Here is a 27,098-nt window from a genome sequence, read left to right as displayed (position 1 = left end):
CATTTTTTTGCATAGTGTTTTAGTCCATGACTCTGGCACCAGTTGTTTGTCTGTTTCAGGTCCTCTTGAAGTGTATCTGTGTCTCCTTCAATCACTGTGTCAATTATATTTAGGAAGTCCTTCTACAAAACCAGTTAATCACCGAAAGTATATCCTCCAAACCTTAGCTAAATGGTGCAGAGAGGCAGAGTTCTGGCTACAATCTAGGTGGCATGAGAGATACCAGGCAAGGTGGGAGACAAATGAAAGTGTGTGGTCCACTTGCCTGTCCTAGGGAGTAGGAAGGGTTGCATTCACTCGGGAGCACCTAGTGGGAATTGCGGAAACCACCTCCCATGCTTTGGAATCTGTAGGTAGAGCTGCAGGAAGGAGATGTCTCTTGGGGAAGTGAAGGAACATCCTTTGAGGCCAACCCATTACATACTTCCTTCCTTTGCACTGCTGAGTGCATGCAGAGATTTTAGGTAAAAAGCAGAAAAAACACAAGCCACCCCAATGGCTGTCTTAATTTTGGCATCTCTCCGTTTACAGATGATAGAAAAAGAATGGGCTGATTGGCCAGAATGATCAACAGACAGCAGGAGCAAAGTGTGACAAAAAGGTGTATTCTCCATATCCAAGGATATCATAATACCCCTCTATTCTTCTCACATCAGGCCAAACATAGAATATAATGTACCATTTAGAAAATACCCATACAAGCACCTTCCCTAATGAGAAAGTCTACAACATTCTGACTAAGAAAAATCAAGGAACTGATTTCCTTTAGCTAACCAGAAAGACTAAGAGCCCTCTTACCTTTCTCTACCTTGTACTAGATTTTACATAGTGATCTCTACCTTGCCTACTGATCTATGAAAGATCCTGTCCTACTTGGCCTTCTACACCTCAGAAATGCTCATAATGCTAAAAACACTCACTCCAAAGATGTCATCCTTTGCTGCATTATGAACAATACCTCTTGGAGAGATACATTTCACAACCAAAGAATCCTATCCCTATAGAACAAGCTCATTTTGCATATCAAACAATGTAACACATTGGCTTCCTTCAAGATCTGTTTAGATTACTGGATGGGTTCCAACCCAGTTAACAAATGTTGAATAAAGTAGCCAAAAATGAGGGTATTGAGCAGGATGGCAAATCTAACCATTAAACTCTTTGGGTTTCATGGTTTGGCTCTATAGGGTCACCTTGACTGCTTGCCTAGTAAGAAACTATAAACTTTTGTAATCACCTAGAGACCAAAAGGTCATATCTAATGTTAAGACAACAATATACAATGCCTGAAAAAAAATAAAAACTCTACTATTCAGAAAAGCTAACAAGGGGAACTTATGTAAATCAAGGACCATCATAGATTCATATGTACATATTAGGCAATCAGTCTGCAGACCATTACAAGCCTAGCCAAATGAAGCTATTTAAAGTTTCCTCTAGCCTCAAGGAGATCAAGACAAGATAGACTGAGGTTGTTAATCCAATTATCTAGGTTTCCCTTGAATGTGGTAAGGATGCTACTCTACTTCACAGGAAATGAAAGTTTGTTACAGAAGTGAGAGATACATTTGGATATGGATCTATCACACCAACATGTCTTAGTTATCTGCTGATGAAGGTTTAGTTCCTTTAACCAAGTATTTGTGGTACCATTAGTCCTGGAAAGGAATAGGTGATAAATTAGAGTTGGATCTTTCATAGCTTAAAAGGCTATAGGCAGATCTCCATGGAGGAGTCTGTAAGATACTGAGTACAGAGAAAAGGCAGCCAGTCTATACTAATAACTAAGATATTTGAGGCCACTGATCTTTTAGTTATGGATCTCTGAGGTCTCTCAAGTTGTGGGATATGTGGGATAAGTTAATATAAAGAAATGCCAGAAGGTATATTATATTCAATAACAGGTTTGATAAGATATGAGTAAAAGGAATTACAACTTCTTTGGATCTAGTAGCAATGTCTTTGGAAATTAGATTCACCAGATAAAAGACTTTCCAAACTTCTGTGGAGACATGATGGTCAAATGATAAGGAATTATCCCTTACAAGAGTGAGTGATTTGAGGGGTGCATCACCAATATGGTAAGTGAAACAGCATTGTTTACCAAAATGAACTATGATACATTTTTTACATTTAATTTGAGAAGATTGTCCTTGCACCAATTGTTAACATGGACTAACCCATGTTGGAGCAATTATGAGTTAATTGAAGGTTGAAGAACAACACCCAGTCATCTGCAGACTTAGTTAACCATATGTCAGGAGTGCTGGCTTGAAGGTCTGGGAAATATATGCTAAATAGGAGAGGATCAAAAGTGAACCCTCTAGTGCACCACTGATGACATTTTTGCTTTCAGAAATGACACCTGCAACTCTAACATGTGGGTTCTATCAAGCAACCAGTTAGCTATCCACTGCACAGCACGAGGATTTATTGAGTTACAAGTCTGTCAATAATGCTTGCATGGGGAATAGTGTCGAAGGCCTTGGTCAGTTCTTGTTATATAAAGACATGCTTCTGGAGCATTTCTTCTGGGCCTCTGCTGAAAATTGGCTTTGTTCTAAGTCAGACTTTCCCAGTTAACAAATGTTAAATAAATAAAACTAAATAAATAAATTGTTATGCTTTATACACATATACACTGCATAACAACTATTCACTACTTCATTTACTTTTTCAAAGAAATTAATGAGGTTAAAGAGGCAGGACATTCCTTTGACAAAGCCAAATTGATGTGGGTCCAAGGCTAAGTGATTTTCAATGTCCAATCTAATGTAACTCACTCCGTAGCTTTACCTTTAGCCTTATTTATGTCACTGTGCCAAAAGGAGGTACTGCCAGCACAGCTAGTGGGAATTTTGTAAATAATCATATGTCATTTGTGAATATCAACATGATTCATATGCTTGTTACAAATGTATTAGAACTGTATGTCATATAAGATGGTTTGTACAGACATATGTGCTGAAGAGATATATTGTAGAGTACTCAGCTTAGAGATGTGTCCACAGTGTATCCTACTGGAAGTGAACAGAAATGTACATAAACTATTGTAAATGTGTAAGTGTATATATTTTAACAGTGGAAACTGGAACATAGAGGGCTAACTTGTAAAACTTCAGAAAAATAGTTGAAATTAAATAATTTTATAACTGTGCCATAAAAGATGGTTTGAATGCAGCAAGGAGACAGGGTGTCTAAACATTGTCTTGTAAGTCTTTTATTGTTCTATGTCCTTTGGTAGCTGCAAACAACTGACGGCTGTATATTTTCACTGGGAGATGCTAAATGTTGGCAGTTCTAACAATAGGGGTATAGCTTGGGAACTAAAGTCAGATGACAAGAAGTGATGTCATCCTGCAAGCTAACCCAGCAGTAATATTTGAGATACTAATTTAAGAACTCTCTGAGAGAGAGAGCCTTCTGTAATTGTCTTTGACCTGACAACAACATCAGCTAGAAGATCCACTCACCACACTCATATTGCTATAATAGTAAGTTTCTAGGGTATAGTAATTCTTTTAGATATAGTTAGGAATATAGTAAAGATTAGTTTAGATGTTTTTTTCCTTATTTATTTGAGACTGTCTTGCAATATTGTTTTAAACATTTCCTGTGATTTTGAACTCTGATGTCACTATGAACACATATTTATCATTGTCTTGTTCTGTTATTATTTATTATTAAATATATTTAAACCGTTCAATTGTGGCTGGTCTGACTAGAGATATTTAAGCTCTTAGAGTACTTGCATATTTATTTGCTGACACTGTGGGCCACTCCGAATAGCCTTGCTCTGGGTCAAACTACCATTTGGATTAATAGTAACATTACACAGTAAGATTGGACATCCTTTGTTAAAGGCCTTAAAGTAGCTGACAAATAGTTGGCTGGTGGCAGTAATAACTACCTTATAGTCTGGGCAAAAGAGGACATAGCTAGTAAACCTGTGCCAGCCTTTCTCAGGTGTGTGTGTGTGTTTGTTTCTATAAATCAAATGTCAAAGAGTGTGTGTGTTAGCTACTTGGGCAGGGACATGAAGCACTGGTTGGACAGAGAGCAGAGAGGGTGCTGAAGGTCTTGGCTTGGCCACTCAGCTGAGATCTTAACTCTATAGCTGTGCTATTGGGGAGTCGTATTGGGGATCTGGAGAAAGAGGGAGAAACCAGCCCCAGATTGACTGTGGTCTCTGTGTGCTCTTAAGGGGAATTGCACTTGATGCGGAGAACTACATCTGGAAATACAGTGTATATAACTTGTTGTCCTCCCAGTGTATATGTTCTCCACTGTTGGCAGTGGTGAGGATTGAGGCTCCTTGATTACTCAGCCAGTGGTGGGGTGTCACAGTCTCCAACAAGAATTGCTTGAGAAACACTACAGCAAAGCTCAAGGCATTTTTCTACTGGTAGCCTAGCTTCAGCAGTAATGAAAAGTCTTGCTAGTGGAGAAGGATATATCTTCTGTCATGCACTGCACCAGTAATCAGTTTACTATTATTAATTTTGCAATTTCAGGCCACTTTTATGATTCTAAGTTAGTTGCTGTTGTCAAGTTTTCAGTAGGGTCTTCAGCCTAAACTGATGTCAGATTAACTATCTGGTTATGTATCACTCCAGTTGCTGTCACAGAAGAAAATAAGACCAGGTTTAATTGAAAAACTTGGCACCGATAATCAAATAAGTTGCCATGTTTTCAGGGCCCATGCATGAGGTATTTTTAGTTTTTGAGTGGGTTGAGAGAACGTGTTCCTTAGTAATTTAAGTAGGTGGCTGGGAGTGGGGAACCTGTAGAATAGCTGTAACTGTTGGTGGAATAAAATTTGCACTAAATTTGATAGCTATGATACTAGCTATTTCTTTTCAGTAAGAGAGTGTAATATTATTGTGAGCTGATATCTTTGGATATCATTTCTGCAAATCATAATATATAAATCTCGGCCACTGAAACTTATAGGATAATTTTTTTTTATCTTACAAAAGATTCCACAGAAAAGAGGAAGAGGCCATAATATCCAGTCCTCTTTAAAAACACTGTCTGCTAAGCACAATTTTACCTCCTTAAAGGGCGTTATAGATATAACAATGTCCCAAAGTTCAACCTGCATGTCACTTCTAATTAGAACCAGTCCAGTTACTCCACACACATCAAAAATCTTCCATTGAAAAGGTCACCTCGAGCATAAATCCTGAACAGCAATTTGACCCTACAGTGCAGCAATACATCAGGGGTGGCAGAATGAGGAAAGTTGGTCAGACACGAGTGCTAAGTGCAGGGAAACATTCAAAAGATAAAAAAATGCCAGAGTAGATGGCAGCAAATGGCTGTAACACAACAATGTAGTCAAATAAACAGGATACAGAACTGGCCCACCATGGCATTTCATCAGCATCAGAACACACACACACACACACACACACACACACACACACACACACACACACACACACACACACACACACACACACACACACACACATTAAGATGGCTTACAAAAACAATTTACTGACCTCAGCATCACAAGTATCTCAAGTACTAATCACAATATTGAAAGCTGTAAAGGGAAATAAAGTGATAAAATGTTCATGTGTTTTTCTGAATCCATTTGCTGCCATCTTGGAGGGACAGAAACATCAGACCCATCAGGGCTTAGTGATTTATAAAGTTTTATTTTATTGAAATCATGTAAGTTTTCTCAATTGGAAATAGAGTTAATGTCGTTAAGATATGTTAAATGTTTTAAGATGTCACTTTTGCTATTCTTAAAGAATTTTTCATATTACCTGGAAATGGAGGAATAGAATATGTGTGGACTTTTTAGAAAAATTCCATTATTTTGAGATGATCCTGGGGTGCACAGCTGAGGGGACTGGTGTAAGAGTTTCTGTAGAAAATAGTAGACTTTGTTATTTCTCAGTCATATAACCCAGCTTTCTTTCTTGATCTCTGTAATGCAGCTGTGTAAGTCTCTCTCAGACTACATATAAGGAAAGATTCCTTTACATTCATTGTCCAAATCAGCTTAAGGTTTGTGCCTTCGAAGTAGGTATGGTAGAAACTACAATCAAATTGCTCATCGGGTACCTTCCTTTGTTGATCCTTGCTATTATTATGCATTTATCTGCATCCTTTAGAGAATATTGTAAAGTTGTTCAGATGCATTAGCTTGCAGAATTAATTCACAGTTGAATGTTACTAACTCAGGATTGTATGATACTGCTTTTAATATTTGTCAGTAATGAAGACCATTGTCGACAGTGTTACCAACACAAATTAAAGGTCTGTTCACAACTTAAAATGCCATGCTGTATGCAGAACATATTAAACAACCTCTTACACAATAAGCCTATTTAAAATACCCACAATAATACAGTCCACACCCAGGAAAAAAAGAAAACTAATTTCCAGTCAATGTATACTCATTGAATCATGTGACAATTTAACAGCAATAGTTAAATACATGATTAAAAGCACTAAACAAATGAATGTAAAGCAAAAAAAAAAAAAAAAAGTATAAGATAAGCCACCAATCATTCCCATTTTATGTCAAACTGCTCCAATTAAACAATCATTTCATCACCCAATAATCTACTACAAGAACCTGCCTAAACAAACAAACCCTTAAAAAGGGGTAAAATATTTTCCATATACAATAAGTTACAAAACATCATATATGAATATATTATAACTTACACATTTAAATTCACATCTAGATTCATACATTTAGGTTTTAAAATATTATAATTTAGAATTAACCTGCTTTCCATTTTTAACAAACTAGCTAAAAAATCCCCACCTCTAGCAAGAAAAAGTGTAGCCAACACACTAAAGACGAAACTAACATCAGAACCCCCATGTGCATTAATAAAGTGTTCAGCTACTGGGCTATCCAAATTGCTATTTCTAGTATGTCCCAGATGTTCAAGAATTCTAACTTTTGCCATATGTTTTGTCTGTCCAGCATACCACTTCACAGGAGTATACCCACACCCTACAATATAAACCACCCCACAAGAAACACATAAAATCTTCCCATGGAACAAAATAATTTACCATTATTTTTCCTACCTGAAATGTTCTTGATCCTAGAACATACTTTACATCTTCCACAAAGGAAGGAACCCATATTAGCCCCCTAGAACACACTATCCTTAGCTTTTTTCTGAATGAATGGGACACTTTGAAGTTATTTAGAAGTTCAGAATGTGATGTTAACTTTTGTCAGGCTGACAAGGGGGGGGGGGGACTGGGTGCTGTTTTCCAAGGAGAAATATGATAAAATGGTGTCTGATTTGTTAGCTGGTCCAGAATATGAAAAAACTGGCAAACAACCCCAGGAAACATTACAACAGTCAGTTAAGAGAAATTTTGGATAAAGGGGAAATACTTGTTTTTTTCAGAGGGATGTAAATAAGTTGTATGTTAAACATCCCAAAGACCCTATTTTTTTATGCCAGCCCTAAAGTGCACAATAATCTAAATGACCCCCCTGGCAGACCAATTGTGGTGGGTGTGGGGTCATTCATGCAAAATACTGGGATTTTTTTGGATTTCCATTTAAAGAACTTTCTATCTAAAATTCCTTCTCATATTAAGTGCACTGCTGATATTTGTCAAGAAATTAAGAAAATTCAGTGGTGTAAAGATTTTTACTAGGCTACAGTAGATATTAAAGCTTTATACACCAATGTTAAAAGAAGGTGGGGAATAGAAGCAGTTCTTTGGATGTTAGGGCAGGGACCACGTACAGCTTTTCTGGTGGAAGTATTGGAATTTTGTTTAATGCATAATTATTTTTGTTTTAGGGGTGATTATTTTTTGCAAATAGAAGGCACAGCGAGGGGGGCTTCTTTTGCCACCATCTATGCTATTATTTTTATGGTCTTTTTTGCAAATAGATTTATTTATTCTACAGAATTGTTTGCAAAGAATGTTATTTTGTTTAAGTGTTACATTGATTATTTAATTTTTATATGTAGGGGGAATTTGGATGTTTTCTGTATTTATTGATGAGTTAAATCAGAATGAACTGGGGTTGCAGTTTATTTTACTGTGGATAGAATGAATACACAATTTCTGGATGTGGAATTATGTTAAGGAAGATTTGAAGGTAGAACATAAATCCCATGTGAAGCCTACTGTGGTTAATAATTTTTTACAGATCAGTAGCATGCACCCATCACATCTTATGAAAGCATTGCCTACTGGTTAATTTTTAAGGATTCATGAGAATACTTCTGATAAGAGTTTGGTGGAAGAAGAGTTCATGAAGGTGGAACAGAAATTGTTGTAAAGGGGTTATTCTAGTGTCAGTTTGAAAAAAGCTAAGGAGAGTATGTTAAAGGTGGGGGGCAGCAGCTGTGGTAGGAGGCATAATAGTTATGATGGTTTTAAAAGGCATCATTCAGATAAGGAAACTGATAGGCAGGATAAAGTATTGTTTTTTGTTACAAAATTTTAACCATTTTCTGATATTTTGAGGTCAGTAAAATATTTGTGGCCAGTGGTATGTGAAGATGAGCAACTAAAGCATTTGTTCCCTTCACATGTTACATTTTCTTATCAGAGGTATTTAAATTTAAGGGAGTTGTTAGGTTTCAAGAAGGTTTCTTTCCAGGGGGCTAATATGGTTTCCTTCCCTTGTGGAAGATGTAAATTATGTTCTAGGATCAAGAACTTTTCAGGTAGAAAAATTAATGGTAAATGATTTTGTTCCATGGGAAGGTTTTCATGTGTTTCTTATGGGGTAGTTTATATTGTAGGGTGTGGGTGTACACCTGTGAGGTGGTATGTTGGACAGACAAAACATATGGTAAATGTTAGAATTCTTGAACATCTGGAACATATTAGAAATAGGAATTTGGATACCATAGTAACTGAACACTTTATTAATGCACATGGGGGTTTTGATGTCAGTTTCTTCTTTAGTGTGTTGACTACACCTTTTCTTGCTAGGGGTGGGGATTTTTTTAGCTAGTTTGTTAAAAATGGAAAGCAGGTTAATTCTAAATTATAATACTTTAAAACCTAAAGGTATGAATCTAGGTGTGAATTTAAATGTATACGTTATAATATATGTATATATGATGTTTTGTAACATTGAATATGGAAAAATATTTCACCCCTTTTTAAGGGTATGCTTGTTTAAGCAGGTTCTTGTAGTAGATTATTGGGTGATGAGATGATTGTTTAATTAGAGCAGTTTGACATAAAATGGGAATGGTTGGTGTCTTATCTTATTCCTTGAAGGCTGTTTGCTGAGGTACCAGAAACACCATTAAAAGTTGGAGTTTGTTTCCAGTGTCTGCATCCTGAGTGTATTTTCTGGGTATTTCATGTTACTGTGAGTTTAGATTAATCATTTCTTCAGCCAGGTTAAACCGCAAGCCTCTTGAGAGGTGCCTGTCTTTATATATAAATGTGCATGGATTATATGGTAACTGTTTAATCATGGGAAATTATCAGCATATATCAGACTACAGTGCTAACAATATTTATAAGATAACCTTTGTTTTGTTTTGAAATGAGGGGCATTTAGATTTGTGGCAGATTACTAAATGCCATTCTATAATATTTCTTTACAGACAAAAAAATCCAAATGCGCTGAGATCACTGAACTGTTTTAAATGAAACCAGAAGCATGTAATATTACTTAAATGTGTATATATTGTCAATCTAGGCAGCTCACTATTTGAAATGTGTGACCATTTGTCAAGGACATTCTTCTTTCAGTATCATAATTAACTTGAATAATGGTTACATTGACACTGCAAAGCTTTCCAAAGGCAGCCTTGCACTGATGTGGCAGTGATGCCCATCTTCATTTCCATAATCATATTAACATACTTAGTGTGTTCAAGCACAGACAAAGGTGAAACAGACTAGGCATTTTAAATATAGAGGTCAATCAGTTTTTGCAGTTATATGGGAAGATGTATATTGTTAGCTAGAGACAGACTACAAGCATTTGCCAATGCTGAATGATGCCTGCAAATTTATATTTCCAGAAGTAAAATAAACTGTGTGAATTGCAATATGTAACATGAAAGAAAGCACCAAAAACATGTCATTAAGTCAGATTTCTGTGACATTACTGATTGTCCTTATATCTTGAAACAGTTAATTTATGTGTAAATGGACATCGTGAGCCTGCATTGTGTAAACCGCACTGCTCAAAATGTGGTGTGTGGACTTTTCTTCAAGCTATCACTTCATCACAAGTGGAAGTAGTTGATGTGGGGTAACTGCGTATTTCTCCAAGTTACTTCAAACACAGAGGTAACTGTCATGAGTGCAACTGTTTTTTTTTTCATAAGGAATGGGGAAGAAGCAACATGGAGTAACATTTTCCTACATCCATTGAGAAATATTGCAGCTCTGAGTCAGCCAGAACAATTCCTAGCCTTACTGCCACACAAGTAGACATTATCTAAACATCTAAGCATTTTTCTGTTCATTAGTATGAATACACCACTCCCATGTTGTTGCAGACATCTACTTCTGCCCAAAAGGAAATAAAATATTTCTGACCAAGGGCATTGAGAATTATGTAACATCTGTGCTTAATATTGCATATGTTTTACAAGCCAGAGGGAGAGGTGTAATTCATAGTTGCTGGGGATCAGAGATCATGTCTCATGTAGAACAAGAGATCTATGATTGCATGAGGTGGAGGAGCATAATATTTCTTTTACATATCCTCACAGCTTGAGGAAAGGAACCTGCCTTAAATTCAATATACCAATATAGTAAAATGCTGCAAAACTAGATGCCTAAGCAAAAAAATGTAAAATTATTATAGGATCTTATGCATATTATTACTAGTCCACAATATCGACAGGAAGTTTTTTTCTGGGAGACAAAACTTGGAGGAATTAAGGATTACAGTGACTAGGGACTTCTTTCACCATTCTTTAAAAGCAACATGCTCTGAGCACAGTTTTCTAGCAGCCAAGAATTTTAAGGATACTTAAGCAAGGATTTTTTTCCTTGTTCAACAACCTTCATCTCCAATTCCAGCTATCAACAAAAAATCTGGTTTTATTACCTGTTGCTGAACATATAAGTTTATATTTGTCAGAGTAGTTTTCAAATTAAAACCTTTGTGTTGATTTGTACTGGTTATTTTCGGAATTTCTAGGATATGCAGACTCGTACTCATTTTAACTGACTGCATCCTAGACCAGCTTTTAGTGGCCTACAGAACTGTGGATAGAGTGGATGCATCTGATGAATACCATCCAAGTGCAATTTTTTATGGTCTTGGGTGCCACTTACAACACTGTCAGAGATTAAGATTAGAGTTTTCTGAAAATAAGCAACCACCTTCATTGCTTTGTGAGCATCTGACTATTTATATAGCATGACATTTTCCTTAGATTATATCTTCCATGAATAAAGACAATTGAAATGTTCTTTTAAATCTAGTCTTTGCTGGTGAATCTGAAGTCTAGTGAAGCCCTCTACTGCTATAAAGTTGCAGCCTTTATTTATGGTCTCCAAATAACATGTAAAATATTTTCAATTTTGTCTTTGGCATCAAGCACCATTCTGTCTGTTTTTAATGCCATCAGCCTTTAATATTAAGTGAGTAATCATCATTAACATCAAATGACAATACCTAAAAAATAAAACACTAATATACATAAACAAGCAAGCAAAACATTAATGCATTGTTTGTCTACCAGGCAACAGTCAAACTTAACTAGAATCAGTGGACAAAAGAGGTACATTGATAAATTACAGTGGCAGTTCTTTGCAAAAGCTAATAACTTGCTTATGGGAGGTTGCTTTGTAAAACTCTCCAGCCAATGATATTGCTGATTTGTGCCAGGTTGTCAACCCGTATATTTTGGGGAGGCAAGAGGAAAATGGACGAATGAAAGAAAACTGTTGCAGATGTAAGGAGAATATGCAAAGTCCATGCTGGTCAGGCAGTGACAGGAGATGAGAGCTGAATCCAGGGCCCGGAACTAAGAGACAGAAAAAATCTTCAATGAGTCATGATGCTAGCAAATAGAAGAATTTAAGTTCTGTATGATGTTTCTTATAAAAAGGAGGGATTATGCAGGGCTTCTTTCTAACTCCTGAATTGTCAGTGTTTCCTATTGCTGGAGAGTGGGTGGGGGGGGGGGGTATGTTCTCTTCCTTATAGGTGATGTGTGATTATTAAACACTAGGCCAAAATGTCTTGGTAGGATATTACCTCCATCCTCAGCAGGACTTGTTTACCCACAGTGTGTCTTTGAACTTGAAACATGGTCTAAAGAACCAAAATATACATCACAAATTCCGGAGAAGAGCTCATTTTACTGCTGCAGATTCAATGGGAAAGGTAGCATTGCTTCTATATTTGAAAAAGTGCGCCTAACAAGCTGAAGCTAATAAAACAGCTCAGGACTCGAGACGTCTCATATAATATATCACTGCTACTGACTTTAAGGGATTCAAGCAACAATGTGCTCACCAGATCAGAGGACATGAAGGACAAATGGAAAGAGCTCTTTAAGAAATTTCTGACTGAAGAAAACTACACAGAAGCTGTACTGTGGCAGACACAGTCTACAATGAAATAAGAAATAGAATGCACCCTTGAAGATGTATGAAGTGTGCAAAGGAAAATGAAATCAGAGAAAGTGATAAACTCAGATGAAGTCATGGTGGATATGATCAAGGTGTTGGGTACGTTAGGAGAGAAATACTATTTAGTGCAGTATAGAGAGAGAGAGAGACAGAGAGAGAGAGAGAAACACATTGCAAATGGCTAGATGATAAGCATTGTAGTGTCAGTGTATAAGAACAAAGGGGTATTTACAACTGTGGGTAGTACAGAGGTATCAAACTCCTGTCATATTACATGTAAGTGCCAGAGAAGCAGATGATGAATATACAAAGTAGTAAAAGGTAATATGGCAGGTGAGCAGTTCAGATTCAGATAAGGAAATAGTACAACAGACTGAATGTTTGCTTTGAGAGGGATAGTGAAGAAGAAGGAGCTAGAGAAGAGGAAAGAGTCCAACTGGGTATTCCTAGACTTGAAAAAGCATATGACAAGGTTAGAAGAAAGCTGATTTTATCAGTCCTTTTCCTATGAAGTTCAGGAAAATTGGCAGAATTAGTGAACACTATACAAAGACACAAGTATGAATAATGTTCAGACTTATGCAGGAGTTTCCAGTGAGAGTGCGTCCACATCAAAGTTCCCTTTTGAGCCCATTCTTGTTTGTAATAGTGATGGACTTCATCAGCAAACAAGTCAGAGGGCACTGATCAACAATACTGCTGTATTCAGATGATGTGGCATTACAAGCCGAATCTGAGCAGGACCTTCAGCAAATGATACAGGCTGGAAATCAAAACAGAAGGCATGTGATGAAACTGAGTTTGTTTCTTTCGGCTTTTCCCGGTTAGGGGTCGCCACAGCAGAGCTCCCGTCTGCTAATGATTGGCAGTAGATTTTTACGTACTGGCTTGCCGGGCCTAATGCACAACCTTCAATGAAGGAACACCCATTCACGCATGTCGCCACACAGGAGACGCTTTAACTGAGAATCGAATGGGCAACGTTTAACTGTGAGACGACAACACTACCGCAGCACCACCACCGCAGTCATGTGATGAAACTGAGTAAAGATAAAAAAGTGTCATGATAGTAAAATCATAAGAAGCTGAAAATTGAGATAGAAGTGAAAACAATGTAATAGGTTAATAGATTAAAGTTTCTGAGAGGTGCAGTTGAGAAAGATGATAATCTGAATGAGGTCAAAGCTAGAATCAGAGGTGCTTAACTGGCACAAAGTATCATGGATAGTGTGTCAGAATAATACCAAAGAAGCTGAGCACTAAAGACCAGTGTTTCTGTATGGTACAGAAGTCTGGACAGTGAAGGCAGAGCAGCTGAGAAAGCTTGAAGTGATGGAGATGAAGTGTCTGAGATGGATAATAGGATGCATGCTCTGGCACAGATGAAGAACTGAAGACATCAAATTGGAAGCCAAAGTAGCCTCAGTTGAAAAGGAGGTCAAAGAAAATAGAATGCTGTAGTTTGGTTGTGTGTGCAGGAGAGTGGAGTATGATTTGGTAAAGTCGACTTGGAGGAGACAGAAAGAAGGTACGAGGAGATGAGAATACCCAATGAAGAAATGGATGGATTGAGTGAGAGAAAACCTGCAACAGCCAGGCATGACTTTCAAAGAAGGTGGAAGAGTGGCTCTGAACCAAGACAGATGGTGACAGTTGATGTGACACTCCCATTCCATATAAAAACAGAAAACAGTTGGTTGATGATGATGAGACTGATGATGGTGACAAGGCTGATAACTGAGGGGGTCTACACTGTCTGTGCTGTTTGCAGAACATTAAGATTTCATGACTAAATTCTATCATGTAAAAATAAATTTGGATGATTACTAGGCCTTAACCTTCATTCATTCTTGTCATTACCTCAGCAGCTAGAATGCTCACTTTGGAAAGTGGAAAAGCAGATGGCTGTGGGTTCTATTCCTAACCTAGGTGTTTAGATTCATTTTATATTACTTGAGAAACCTCATATTCAGTCAACATTTTCTTCATGTCAGCCTCTGATCTTTGTGGTTTTATCAGTTCATCTGAATGGCTAATTAAAGCTTCTATTTTTTCTGGCATTTTGATGTTTGAATTTATATAGTCATTCAATGTTTCATTTATTTGAATCACTTCTGAGGACATTTGATTTATTTTCCCCCTAAATTACTGGAAGCCATCTCTTGAACCAAAGCAGAAGTTTGAACTACTTTTTTGCTGAACAACTGCAGAATCCTTCCCAGGCAGTTTCTCTTTATCTTTTCTGGTTGATTTTCTTTCAAAATTTCCAAACTTCTTTCTTGGTGGTATGCAGGCTGTGCATTTGCTAGCTAATAACTGATTTTTACCAAAAATACCATTTTCAATGGCACTCTTTTTTCTCATTTTTTGTTTTCATACTTGGGAGAGCCAAAGTTAGGCTATTGATCAGTATGCATCCATGTTGGAAGTCAGCCATCTGCATATATTGACCAAATAAGTTGATTAACCAAATGTCATCAAACAAGCATTTAGACCAAATGTAGGACCCCCATATCAATATCTATATGGGTCTAGCTAAATTGGTTGACTTGTGAAAAAAGTCATCAGTTTTCCTGCCTGCTTAATTTGGTCGACAGAAAAGTTGATTTACTTTGGTACAACAGCAACATAATTCCAGTGTTGGGAAATATGTCCTTTCCCTGGTATTGTGTGATTTTGCAGCTGGTATATATCATTAGCAGATGGCATAGGGGTGCAGTGGGCTTACCCCTTCAAAAAAGTATTTTTACTAATTTGCATTCTCTGAGGTTATGTTTAGGAATATACACACTAAGCTGCTGATTTTTGTTTCTTGAACTTTTTTTAATGTTAAGACTGACCCCAAACAAAGCAAAAACCTCTCCTTCTCTATCTCCTCCAATAATGGTACTGTCATTTCACCATCTCTCCACACCAAGCTGCTTGGTGTCGAAATAGATAATAACCACCACTTTTACATCCATATCTCTCAAACTATAAAAGAGGTACACAAAAAAACGGGTTCCCTATACTTTTTATCTGATCAGGCTAAGGTCACCTTAGCTCAAACCTACCTTCTTTCCACACTAATGTATGCAGCCCCAGTTCTCACTTATGTTAGGAAATCTGACCTAGACAAACTTGAGTCTTGTTATAACAAAATTGCCAAGTTTGCTAATAATTCCCTGTTCAGAACCCATCACTGCATCCCTCTTAGGCAAATTCAGTGGCTTGAGCTCCCACAGCTACTAGTCTATCACCAACTTATCATCAGACCTCTCAACCAATCAGGACAAATTTCAACAGAATCAGGGACAAGTCAAGAAAAAATCAGGGACACTTTTAAAATATTAGTGCTATTAACTTGAAACATTGACAGAATCAGAGCATATGGATTAATACACATTTTCTGAAGTAAAAGAAGTCTGTAACTCTTAATTATTGTCATTATTCATTAAGTGTAATTTGCCACCTTTCCTCCAAACGTCACTAGTTTTGGGAGGGATTAAGAGGGACAGAGCTAAATTTTGAGTCAAAATCAGGGACGTCCCTGAAAATCAGGGACAGTTGAAAGGTATGCTTATCATATCATACAACAACCTAAAACAACCCGACAAAACTCTCGCTCTAAGGCAATTACTGACTAACTACACACCAAATTGTCCTCTCCATTCTGCCGACAAATCACTCCTCTCTGTTACCTCAGCTAACAACACAGCAGGCAAAGCTCTATTTTCACATATTATAGCAAAACTTGGAATAATCTCCCTACATCAGTGACTTCTTCATCAAATATCAAACAATTCAAAACTCCCTTAAGGCCAATCTTATAAGTTCTTGGCTCTGTCCATGTGTCACATAATCCTAAAACTGTTACCTCCACACTGTCTCTTTTTTCTGTCATAGTACATGCCCCAGTAAGCATTGGTCTTACTAATGGTACCCCTTGACAAACATGAACTTGTTGTAATCGCTGTCTGTTTCTTTCTACAAACAGAATGTACATATGTAAATATTGCTGATTTGAATTGTCTGTACTGTATAACAATTTTTTTTACACTATGTATAATATCATTATTGTTGTTATTTGTTGTTTTGAATTAAGTGGAGCTTTTCTCCCCGGGCCTCCGCTGAAAATGGACCTTGTCCAGTCAGACCATCCCAGTTAACAAATGTAAAATAAAATAAAATAAATAAATAAAATAAATAAATACATTTTTTGTATCCTTTGTTGATTAGGTTAGTCACACTAGGCCGGTAGCCTCTTTTCAGGGGAGACCTGAGGTAGTATTTAGACTACTAGGAAACATTGGCAAAGACATTGGGGAATTTCCCCTATTCTTTTCTCTTAGGTGCTGCTAGATGGCACTGGAGGGCTCTATAGCAGTAAGGAAGAGGTCTAAGGGAAGTAGCAGTAACAAATAGGAGAGAAAAGCTATAGAGAGTTTCGAGGTGGTAAATGAGAATTTGGAGGAAATTTTATTCAACATGGAGTATCAGAAATCAGGTAAAGATTCCTTTGTAGCAGATGACAGAATAAGCAACATTTAGCTATCCCAATGGGAAATGAAATGAGTGAGTTCATTGAAGTGGTGCATATTTACAGAACTGGTGTCCGGAGGGCTTGTGGATGATTTTTTGTTGAAAATAATTGAGCAGAATGATCCAGGTAACAGTTTTGTGATAGTTCTGCACTTTCAGTAGTGCTCAGGATGGTAATGTGGAGAAGGAACTAGGTGATGTGGCAGCAGAGAATACAGCAGTTAAAACTTATGCAGCAGTGGCAGAAAGTAAAAGAGGAAAGCAGCAATAAACTTCAAAGAAAGTTGTTTTTAAAAAGAAGAAAAGACCAACTGTGAGAAAAGGAACAAAAATTAGTTTGTAATACAAAGATATTATGTACAGGAGAATTTTTGTAACTCTTCTTGGATTTAAAATGATATTTTATAGATATAGGGATACAGACTTTTTACGACTTAATATTTTAAATCGAGGGACTGATAATGAACTTTTTGGAGCTGTATAATTAAAAAGACATTTGTCTATGGATCAAGTCTTTGTTTTCTAGTAGTAACTTAAATGTTAAAAATGTTACTTTGTAGTTTAGAACTGATTAACAGGAAAAGGAGATGTTAAAATGCATGCAGGGTTCATATTAAACAACTAATAATATTGTGAAAGTTAGAGAAGACAGAAACTTATGGACTCAAGGGAGGAGCTTGGAAGGTATTTTGAAATCTGAAAAAATACATGACAAAATACTTGTCAAGTGTTATTTTTTGGGGTTGGTTATAGAGGGGTTAAGATATACTAGCCAGCCTAAATCATGTTTCTTTCATGAAGACTTTTCTCATTTAATCAATTATTAAGACAAGATACAATGTAACCAGTGTATGGAGAAAGGACATACAGAAAGAAGGTATGTGGCTGAATGCAGGTTGTGCAAAAATCGAGGCACCTTTGGATGATTTGTCAAGAAAAATAGTAAATATTAAAAAAAGAAGGGAAAAATGACAAAACCACATGAGGAAGAACAACAAGAGGCTGAGGAAGAAGGTGAACTAGGCGAAGAAGAAACTACAGAAGAAAAAATAACAGAGAGGAAAAAAGAGGAGAGAGTTTGCATATAGGAAGGGAGGTAAGGAAAATGGTTGACACTAAGAATTTTTTTGAAGTTCTGAATCTAGGGTTCAGAGATTAAATAATAAAATAAAATGTACATAAACCCAAGAAAAAATATCCAATAGGGGAAGAGTAAAAATAAAACAAAATATAAGAAATATTTCCTCTAAACTTAAAAAGAAGGAAGAAGGAAAAGCGACATTTTTAGAGCACATTCAGTAAATGAGAATAGTATTATTAACACTTTAAGGAGGACAGGGATGCTGGAATTGTTTGCTAAATATGATGTTATCACTATGTTAGATGATATAAGATTACTGACAAGTGAAGAAAGACTGCAAACAGAGAAAATGTGGGGTAGAAATCTAATATGGAACTTAGGAAGTGAAAGTTTCACTGTATTGACTGTGTTGTGTAAAAAAAGTGAAAAAACTTGAAGTAATGTTAGGAAGGATGGGAAGGTTAACTGTTGTAGATGTGAGGTGGAGAGAACATGTATAGAATTATAGTATTGTATGCATTTATACAACTAGCAAGGAAAGAGATAATTTGTTTCATCAAATATGTATTAGACTATGTGGTGGTTAACATGAACATTATAATTGCACGGGACTTTAATTGTGATTTAAGGGGAAGATGTTAAAAGAAAGGTCAAGATGTAAAAAAATCTAGGAATTAATAAACTTTGGAAACTTAGCTGTGTAGAACAAAGTTAATGGACTTATAGAATGAGAGTACTTGGATCTGAAATTGATTATTTTGTATTATCAGAAGCTTTGGGACTAGTAGATGATAATACAGTTGTGATGTTTTTTTCCAGACCATTTAGCAATATGGATGGAGGAGATGAAAGAAATGGGGTATATTAAAAAGGAACAGGGATACAGAGAATAAATGAGAAATTATGGGGTAAATTGGAGAGTGGGAAATATTGCAATTATGAAAGGATCATATAACCAACTAACCAAATGTCTACCTTGACCTGCCCAAGGCATTTGACACAATACCCAACTCAGGTATTATTGAAAAACTCAAGAGGTTAGGTACAAACCCTTATGTTACCTGGTGGATACCTAACTGGCTCGCACACAGGACCCAGGAAATTAGAATCAGAGAGTCCACCTCTACAAAGAGGCCAGTCATAAGTGGAGTCCCTCAGGGATCGGTCCTGGGACCTGGGACCACTCCCTTTGGCATTCACTTCTCTGAAGTCAAGGCCAATGTCAATGGCCTCTGGCTGACTAAATTTGCGGTTGATTGCAAATTAGGTGCTATCATTAAATCCCACACTGAAACAAATGTTATCCAAGAAGGAATGACACAGACAAACAACTGGTGTCACAGCCATGGACTGAAACTAAATGCCAAGAAATGCATAATAGTATCCTTCAGGAAGTCATCCATCCCAGTAACTATCATATTCACAATGCACCCCTTACTGCTGACCCAGTAGTCAGGGACTTGGGGACATACATAGACAGTAATCTAGCCTTTGACTATCACGTTACTACAGTACTGAGGAAATCATTCTATGTTGTGCAACTTATACACAAAAATGAAGAAAGCTGCAGCAAAGGCAAAGATGTGAAACCAAAGATTTAAAGTACAATGCCAAAAAAAAATAGCACTTTAAATTGATCACCACAGCACCCAATGAATTGAGATATCCACTTCTAGATAGCTGAGTGCTGTAATTGAAACTAAAATTAATCTGTTATTGGTTCTTTTTATGTACATCAGCCAATGAAAAAGAAAATTCAATTAAAAAAAATTGAAATGTCATTAATAAGATACCAAGATTTAAAAGACACTGCAAATTAAAAACTCCAAGTACACATATACACAATGTATAACACATTACAGTGAACCAGTCCATTCCCAAATCCCTAGAATATGTAAAACATTTTAAACCCATGAAACACCAATATAAAAACAATGTATATAACAACCTTTTGTGATGACCCTCCCACTCTGGGCCAGTAATCAAGGAAATCAATCCTTATCACTGGCATCAGTGGGGGACGTTCATTGAAAGGATAAAAGGTTCACTCACAGTATCTCCAGATGCAGGTCTCTGCATCAAGTACAATCAAGCCAAATTTCCCTTAAGAACATATGGGGAACACAGTCAGTCAGGGGGCTGGTTCCTCTCTCTTTCTCCAGATCTCCAATAAGACTCCCTACTGGCACAGCTATAGAGTTGTTTCCTTAGCCAGGATTCCAAGCCAAGTCCTCCAACACTCTCTCTGTCCAACCAGTGCTTTGTGTCCCTACCCAAGTAGCTGACACACAGACTCTTTGAGATTTGATTTGCATATATACACACACACACACACACACACACACACACACACACACACACACACACACACACACACACACACACACACACACACACACACACACACGTGTGTACCTGGTAAAGACTGGCACAGGTTTACTAGCTATTCCCCCTTTTGCCCAGGCTATAAGGTAGTCATCACTGCCACTAGAACCCCTCGCCAGCTACTTTAAGGCCCTTACAAAGGGTGTCCATTTTACTGTGTAATATATGGGTCCCCTACAGATGACTGAAATTTTAAAACATCAACTTTCGTATGGCAGAGACCATATGATTGAAGTTTTAAAACTTTGAACATTCTGAACAGAGATCTTCATACAGTGCTGAATGGGAAAATTTCCCTTTTTCTCACTGTAGTGTAATCTCAGAGTTGGTATATTTAAATAGCAGGGGGGCTTTATCCCCTGTAAAAATGTCCAGGATTTTTGTTTTGTTTTGTTTTATTTTTTTTTTCAGGTGTTTGAACTTTTGAAATATTGATCATATGGTCTCGGCTATATGAAAGTCAATGTTTTAAAAGTTTGATCATCTGTAGTAGACCCGTAATATTAATACTAATACAAATGGCAGCTTGACCAAGAGCAAGGCTATTAGGAGTGGCCCACACAGTGTCACCAAATAAATATGCAAGTATTCTTAAAACGTAAATATATCTACAAAGATCAGCCACAATGAAAGGTTTAAATATATTTAATAATAAATAATAAAAGAGTGAGAAAATACTAAGCATATATTCACAGTAATGTCAAGAGTTCAAATCACATCAAATATTTAAAATAACATTAAAGGACAAGCTCAGACAAATAAAGAAAAGCAATACTTAAACTAAGCTTCTCTATATTATTGACTGAATCTAAGAGAATTATACTATTCCCTAATAACTTACTTAATAGAGCAAGGCAGATGATGTGGTGAATGGTCCTGCTTGTTGTCAGGCCTAAGACAGAATACAGAATGCTCTGTCTCACTAAGAGACTTCTCAAAATAATATCTAAAATATTACCTCTGGGATAGTTTGCAGAATGACATCACTTCTGATCATCTGACCTCTAGTTCCCATGCAAACCCCCATTGCTGGAAGCTGGCAGGATTTAGCACCTACCTGTAAAAATACACACACAAAGGCTTTTGATCAGATCTGTGGCAGGTGCTGGAAGTCATAAAACAATTGCATACCTGCACACTTCCAGAGTAGTAAGTAGATAAGACAATACAGAAAGCTTCCTAGTACAACCTTTGTGTCTCTGGCTGCATTGAAACCTGTGAGATAGCATCTTTTTGGCATAGCCTATAAAGTGATTTAATTTCAGATATATTTTAAAGTTTGCTGGACTGAGGTTAACCTCCTGATTTCCAGTTTCCTCTGTTAAAACATATACATTTAAACAGTTTCAATAGTGCATGTACATTTCTGTTCTCTCCAGTAGGTCACACTGTGGATACATGTTAAACACAAGCACTTTACAAATACCTTTTCAACACAAATGTCTGTACAAATCAGTTTGATATACACATGACGTACAGTTCTAATACATTTGTAACACCAGCATCTTGTATAAACCAGTTTGATATTCACAAATGACATATAATTATTTACAAAATTCCAGCTAGCTGTACTGGCAGTACCTGCTGTCATCACACCTTGTATACAAGAACAGTATACGGGAGTGATGGAGTCAACAACCCCCATTTCTGGTTAATAGTTTCTGCCTATGGATCTAAAAATTACCCTCTAGAGGTGTATATTGATCACAAGTTAAAACCTTCTTATAGGATGAGCACATATATTCTTGTGGATAAAGTACAGTGCCCCCTTTGGTATATACCAAATCAGGCATATCCATCAATTTGAACTTCCACAGAGGTTCCTTATTAAAAGAATACAGGGCATGAGTAAAATGCCCTATGCAGACTGCCTCAATGCTCTTTTCCTGTATTCTGTCTCCTACAGGCTGTTGAGAAGAGATCTATGCCTGACATACAAGGCATTGTCAGATTCCACTCTGATGGACTTCCTGCATATCTACAAAACAAACAGCACCAGAATTACCCAGTCTAAAGACTTAAACTTTGCTTGTGATATACATAGGACCTGCTGGAGAGACAGATATGTATCCCAGAGACTACCCCGACTCTGGAACAGGCTTCCCATCCATATGAAGCAGCGTTCATTCCTAACCCAATTCAAATGTAACTTGGACAATTGGATGGAGAACTGGAAATGTAACCCTGGTTTGGCACCTATATTTCTAATGGACATAGGCAGCCTGTAAATGATTCATCTCCCAGGCCCCTGCTTGTAAATGTTTCATCTCCTGAGCCCCTGCTTACACTTATCAATGGTACCAGAATTTACCAGAGATTTGGGATGCATGGCTAGGCTTAAAAAGGTCCATTGGTCATTAGCCTAATAAACACCTATGACCCTATGAACCTTTGCAAGATTTCTATAAAAGTTGGTCGATTTAATTTTAAAAATAATTGTAAAAAGTGTTTCCTGAGTGGCAGGATGATGTAAGAAAGGAAGAGAAAGTGAAGCATGGGAAAATTCATGGAAATGTATTAAAGAATTTAGAGAATAATACAAGAGAGTATTATGATATGGAAAATAAATATATAAAAGAAATCAAGAAAAATTAAGGCATTACTGTTTAGGTACAGATATTATTTACAAGAGAGAAGGGAGGAGGTATCTGCATATTTGGGTAAAATAGAAAAGGAAGATATTAGTGTAATGACAATAACGAAAAATGTAAAAGGCAAGGTAAATGTCGCACAAGATTGCGAATTATGAGTATTGTAGTACAGCATGTTGAAAATGTGTATAAGTATGGATGAAAAATAAGAGAGAATGGCAAGTAAAGACATTTCTAGAATTAATTGAGGAAGAATTTGTACTAGAAATTTCTATTAGTGAATTGAATGAAATACTTAAGAAGTAAATGTTGATTCAGTATCAGGGCTAGATGGTATAGGGTATAGAATGTGCAAGAAAATGATGGATTGACAAAGAGGGTATTTTGTTAATATACTGAATGAGTTGTTGACGGAAGGTTTTGTTTATCCAAAAAAATGAATAAAACCACAAGCAGGAAGAAAAAGTCACAAACCACAGGATGCAGTCAATAAGAGCCATGGAAACCATACCAAAGAGGATTCCAGCCAAAAAATGAAGTCACAAATATGCCAGGAACTCCCATCACTTTTAGTTTATTGCAACAGAAACAAATGTAAATATAAGCGCTTTCATCCCAAATAATAAAAGGAACTTCATCAGATACCAACAAAATATAGAAATGCATTCTTTTAACCATGATGTCATTTCCTGATCTAGTCAAATGCATTCAATTAAGGCTTAAAGCAACATAAGAATAAAAAAGACAATTGCAAGGGGTTGCGATGGGTTCTGCTTGTGGGGGGCTCTATGCAAACATTGCTATGCTTGAATGGGAAAAGAGGTTTTTGAGGACATCTACTTTTTTCCATTTTGTCACACTTACATGAGATATCTGGACAATATCTTTATTTTATGGGAAGGCCCCAAAGAATAAGTTTCTGAACTTTTAGATTACATCAATTTGACTACCCCCTTTTTGAAGTTTACCCATAATGTTAACAACACAGAGATGGCATATCTAGATGTGTTATTAAAAAAGGACATAGTAGAAGAAAGGTTTGTAGCTGAAATATTTAGGAAGGAAACACATTCCAACAGTTTCCTCCATTATGATAGCTGTCACCCTTTCACACAGAAATGTGATGTTGTAAAAGGACAATTTGTACGAGCAGCAGGTATGATTACTTTATTAATGAGTGCCACAATCTGAAAGAAATGTTCCTGAAGAGAGGGTACGCCTTACACTTAATTACCAATATTATGTCTGAAGTGAAAACTAAAAGAATACAGGGCCATTCTTTTGCCAATTCTGGGTACAGCTATCTTGGGGCCCTCCAATACTATGTCAGTCACTCCAGAGATTATGACAGTAACAAATGTCCTGAATTCCACTCAGCATCCGATCTATCAAACTAATGAAATTCTGGTTGAGAGAAAAGGTAATTCCATGGAACCTGTAGTTATTAACTACAACTCTAGCTTTTATATACCTTTTTCATGTGATGCACAACACATAAGGGACATTCTCAATAAAAATTAGATGTTACTTAGTCATGAGAGGGCCCTTTTCAACATTCTGGGTGAGAAACCTTTGTGTATATTTAAAAAGGGACAGAATTTGAAGAACATTTTTGAACACACATCTAGACAACCTAGACATGGACATATGTTCAGGTGTGGAACTTGTAAAGTTTGTTCACATATTTTGGAAACTGATATGTGTAGAATTAATAATGTCATGGTTAGGATCCCAGGTAGATGCAGTTGTTTTACAGAGCGGGTAGTCTACTGCGCTATTTGTTCAAACTGTCCATGTTTTTACATTGGTAAAACCAAACGTAAACTTAAGATTAGGATTAGTGAACATTTGAGAGATATTAGGGATCAGAGTGGAGTTAATGCTCTTACCAAGCACATTAGAGATTTTCACAACCATAAATTTAAATTTATTGTCTTAGAGGTACAAGAAAAACATGACAGGGGAGTGCATGGCCCTATCATCTTGAGAAGGCTGAACTAACCTGGCAGCTATGACTAGATGCTCTACATTGGCCAGGTTTGAATGACAGCCCTTCCATTAGTTGTTTATTAAAACTTAAAGCACTTAATAGATGAATTTTTATTTTAACAAATTTTAACTTTATTTCACATATTTTTGTACAAGTTTACATGTGTTATAATGGTTGGGAGTTATTGTTTTGCCATTGGATTGAACTCATAAGCTCATTATGTAATTCTTGGGCTATTTTATATTCATTTTATATCCATTTAGGATAGTTTTTATGTGTAATTTAGATAGTGGTTTTATGCACTTTATATATTGTTACAAAGCAGTATTCTACAACTTATTCTAGTTTAGTTTTATTTTGGGATGTGTACATCTGTGGCTACAGTAATTCAGTTTATTTTTAATTTTATGTATTACTGCTGCATTTGTCTCTTCTTTCTTTTTACTCTTTTTTATTATTATGTTTCTTTAAGCCTTAATTGCATGTATTTGACTAGATCAGGAAATTATATAATGTTTAAAAGTGGTTAAAATAATGCATTTCTGTATTTTGTTGGTATCTGATGAAGTTCCTTTGATTATTTGAGAAGAAAGTGCTTATATTTACACTTGTTTCTGTTGCAATAAACTAAAAGTGATTGTGGAGTTCCTGGCGTATTTGTGACTTCATTTTTTTGGCTGGAATCCTCTTTGGTGTGGATTCTGCAGCTCTTATTGCCTACATCCTATAGTTTTGACTTTTTCTTCCTGCTCAAGGTTTTGTTTATGAAGAATTATATAGTGGGATATTAAAATTTATGTGGAAGAAAGATGAGGAGAATAGAAGGAAAGGCGAGGGATATATGGACGAAAGTATATATATATATATATATATATATATATATATATATATATATATCTGTGTGTGTGTGTGTGTGTGTGTGTGTGTGTGTGTGAACATATCGGAATAGTAGAGTGTGTGTGGTATAAGGCAAGGATGCCCCATGAGTGGAATATTGTTTGCACTGGTAATGAATGCAATAGTAAGTGAATCAGCTTATAAAATTAAACATGCTAGATATGTGATGCAAAAGGAGGAGGTGATAAGCTGACAATATATTGCAGTTGCTAAGAACAAAATGTGGATGAAGGAAGTGTTGGTTTGTGAGTATGGATGTTTAAAGGAAATGGGAATGACCTTGAATAAAGATAAAGATAAGTGTTGGGTGATGCGGTGAAAATTGGGTGTGTGTATTTTTCAGTGAATGAAGTGTCTTTGCTAGGAATAAAATTTTGGAAAATTATGTAGTTATGATGCAATGGGAAGGGTTGATAAAAGAAATGAAATAAGTATATCTTCTGTGGAGGATGTATAAATTAACATTCAGGAAAAAGGTTTATCTGATGAATTTGGTGTTAATGTGAAAATGGCGTATATGCCAAAATGTTTATATGATCCCAGTAAAATATGAAAAGAAAGGAAGTTGTACAGTTGGTGTTTTCTTTCATATAGGGTTCAAGATTAAACCCAGTGAAAGAGGTCTGATGTATGTAAGTGTAGATGAAGTGGGATTGGGGTTAAATACTCCAGTTGTTTATTCTGCTTCTTTAAATCTGCATAGAGTATTAGAGTAGATAAAGGAAAAGAATGAGAATTTATAGTGAGAATGTTTAAATATAAGTATAGAAAAATTTGGGCAATGATGAGAATAAGAAAAGGATAAAAAAGAATATGCTAATGAAACAAAATTAAAAATGATCAAGAAAAAATACTAGCATGGAAAATAAAAATTGATGATATAGAGAAAGACAGAAAGATGTGGTATAATAATATGGTGAAATAGAATTATTATATAAATCCATGGGAAAATTTACCAACAGAAGTGATTAAAGCAATTAAGTAAGAAAAAAGTGGTATACCAAGTACCAGTTCATATGGGCAACTGAATGCATTGTTGGCTTTTAGAAGAGCC

This window comes from Protopterus annectens, chromosome 5.part0 (genome assembly GCF_019279795.1).
Source record: "Protopterus annectens isolate FY-2018-M chromosome 5.part0, PAN1.0, whole genome shotgun sequence".
Lineage (NCBI taxonomy): Eukaryota > Metazoa > Chordata > Ceratodontiformes > Protopteridae > Protopterus > Protopterus annectens.
Note: the sequence above shows the minus strand (reverse complement) of the source record.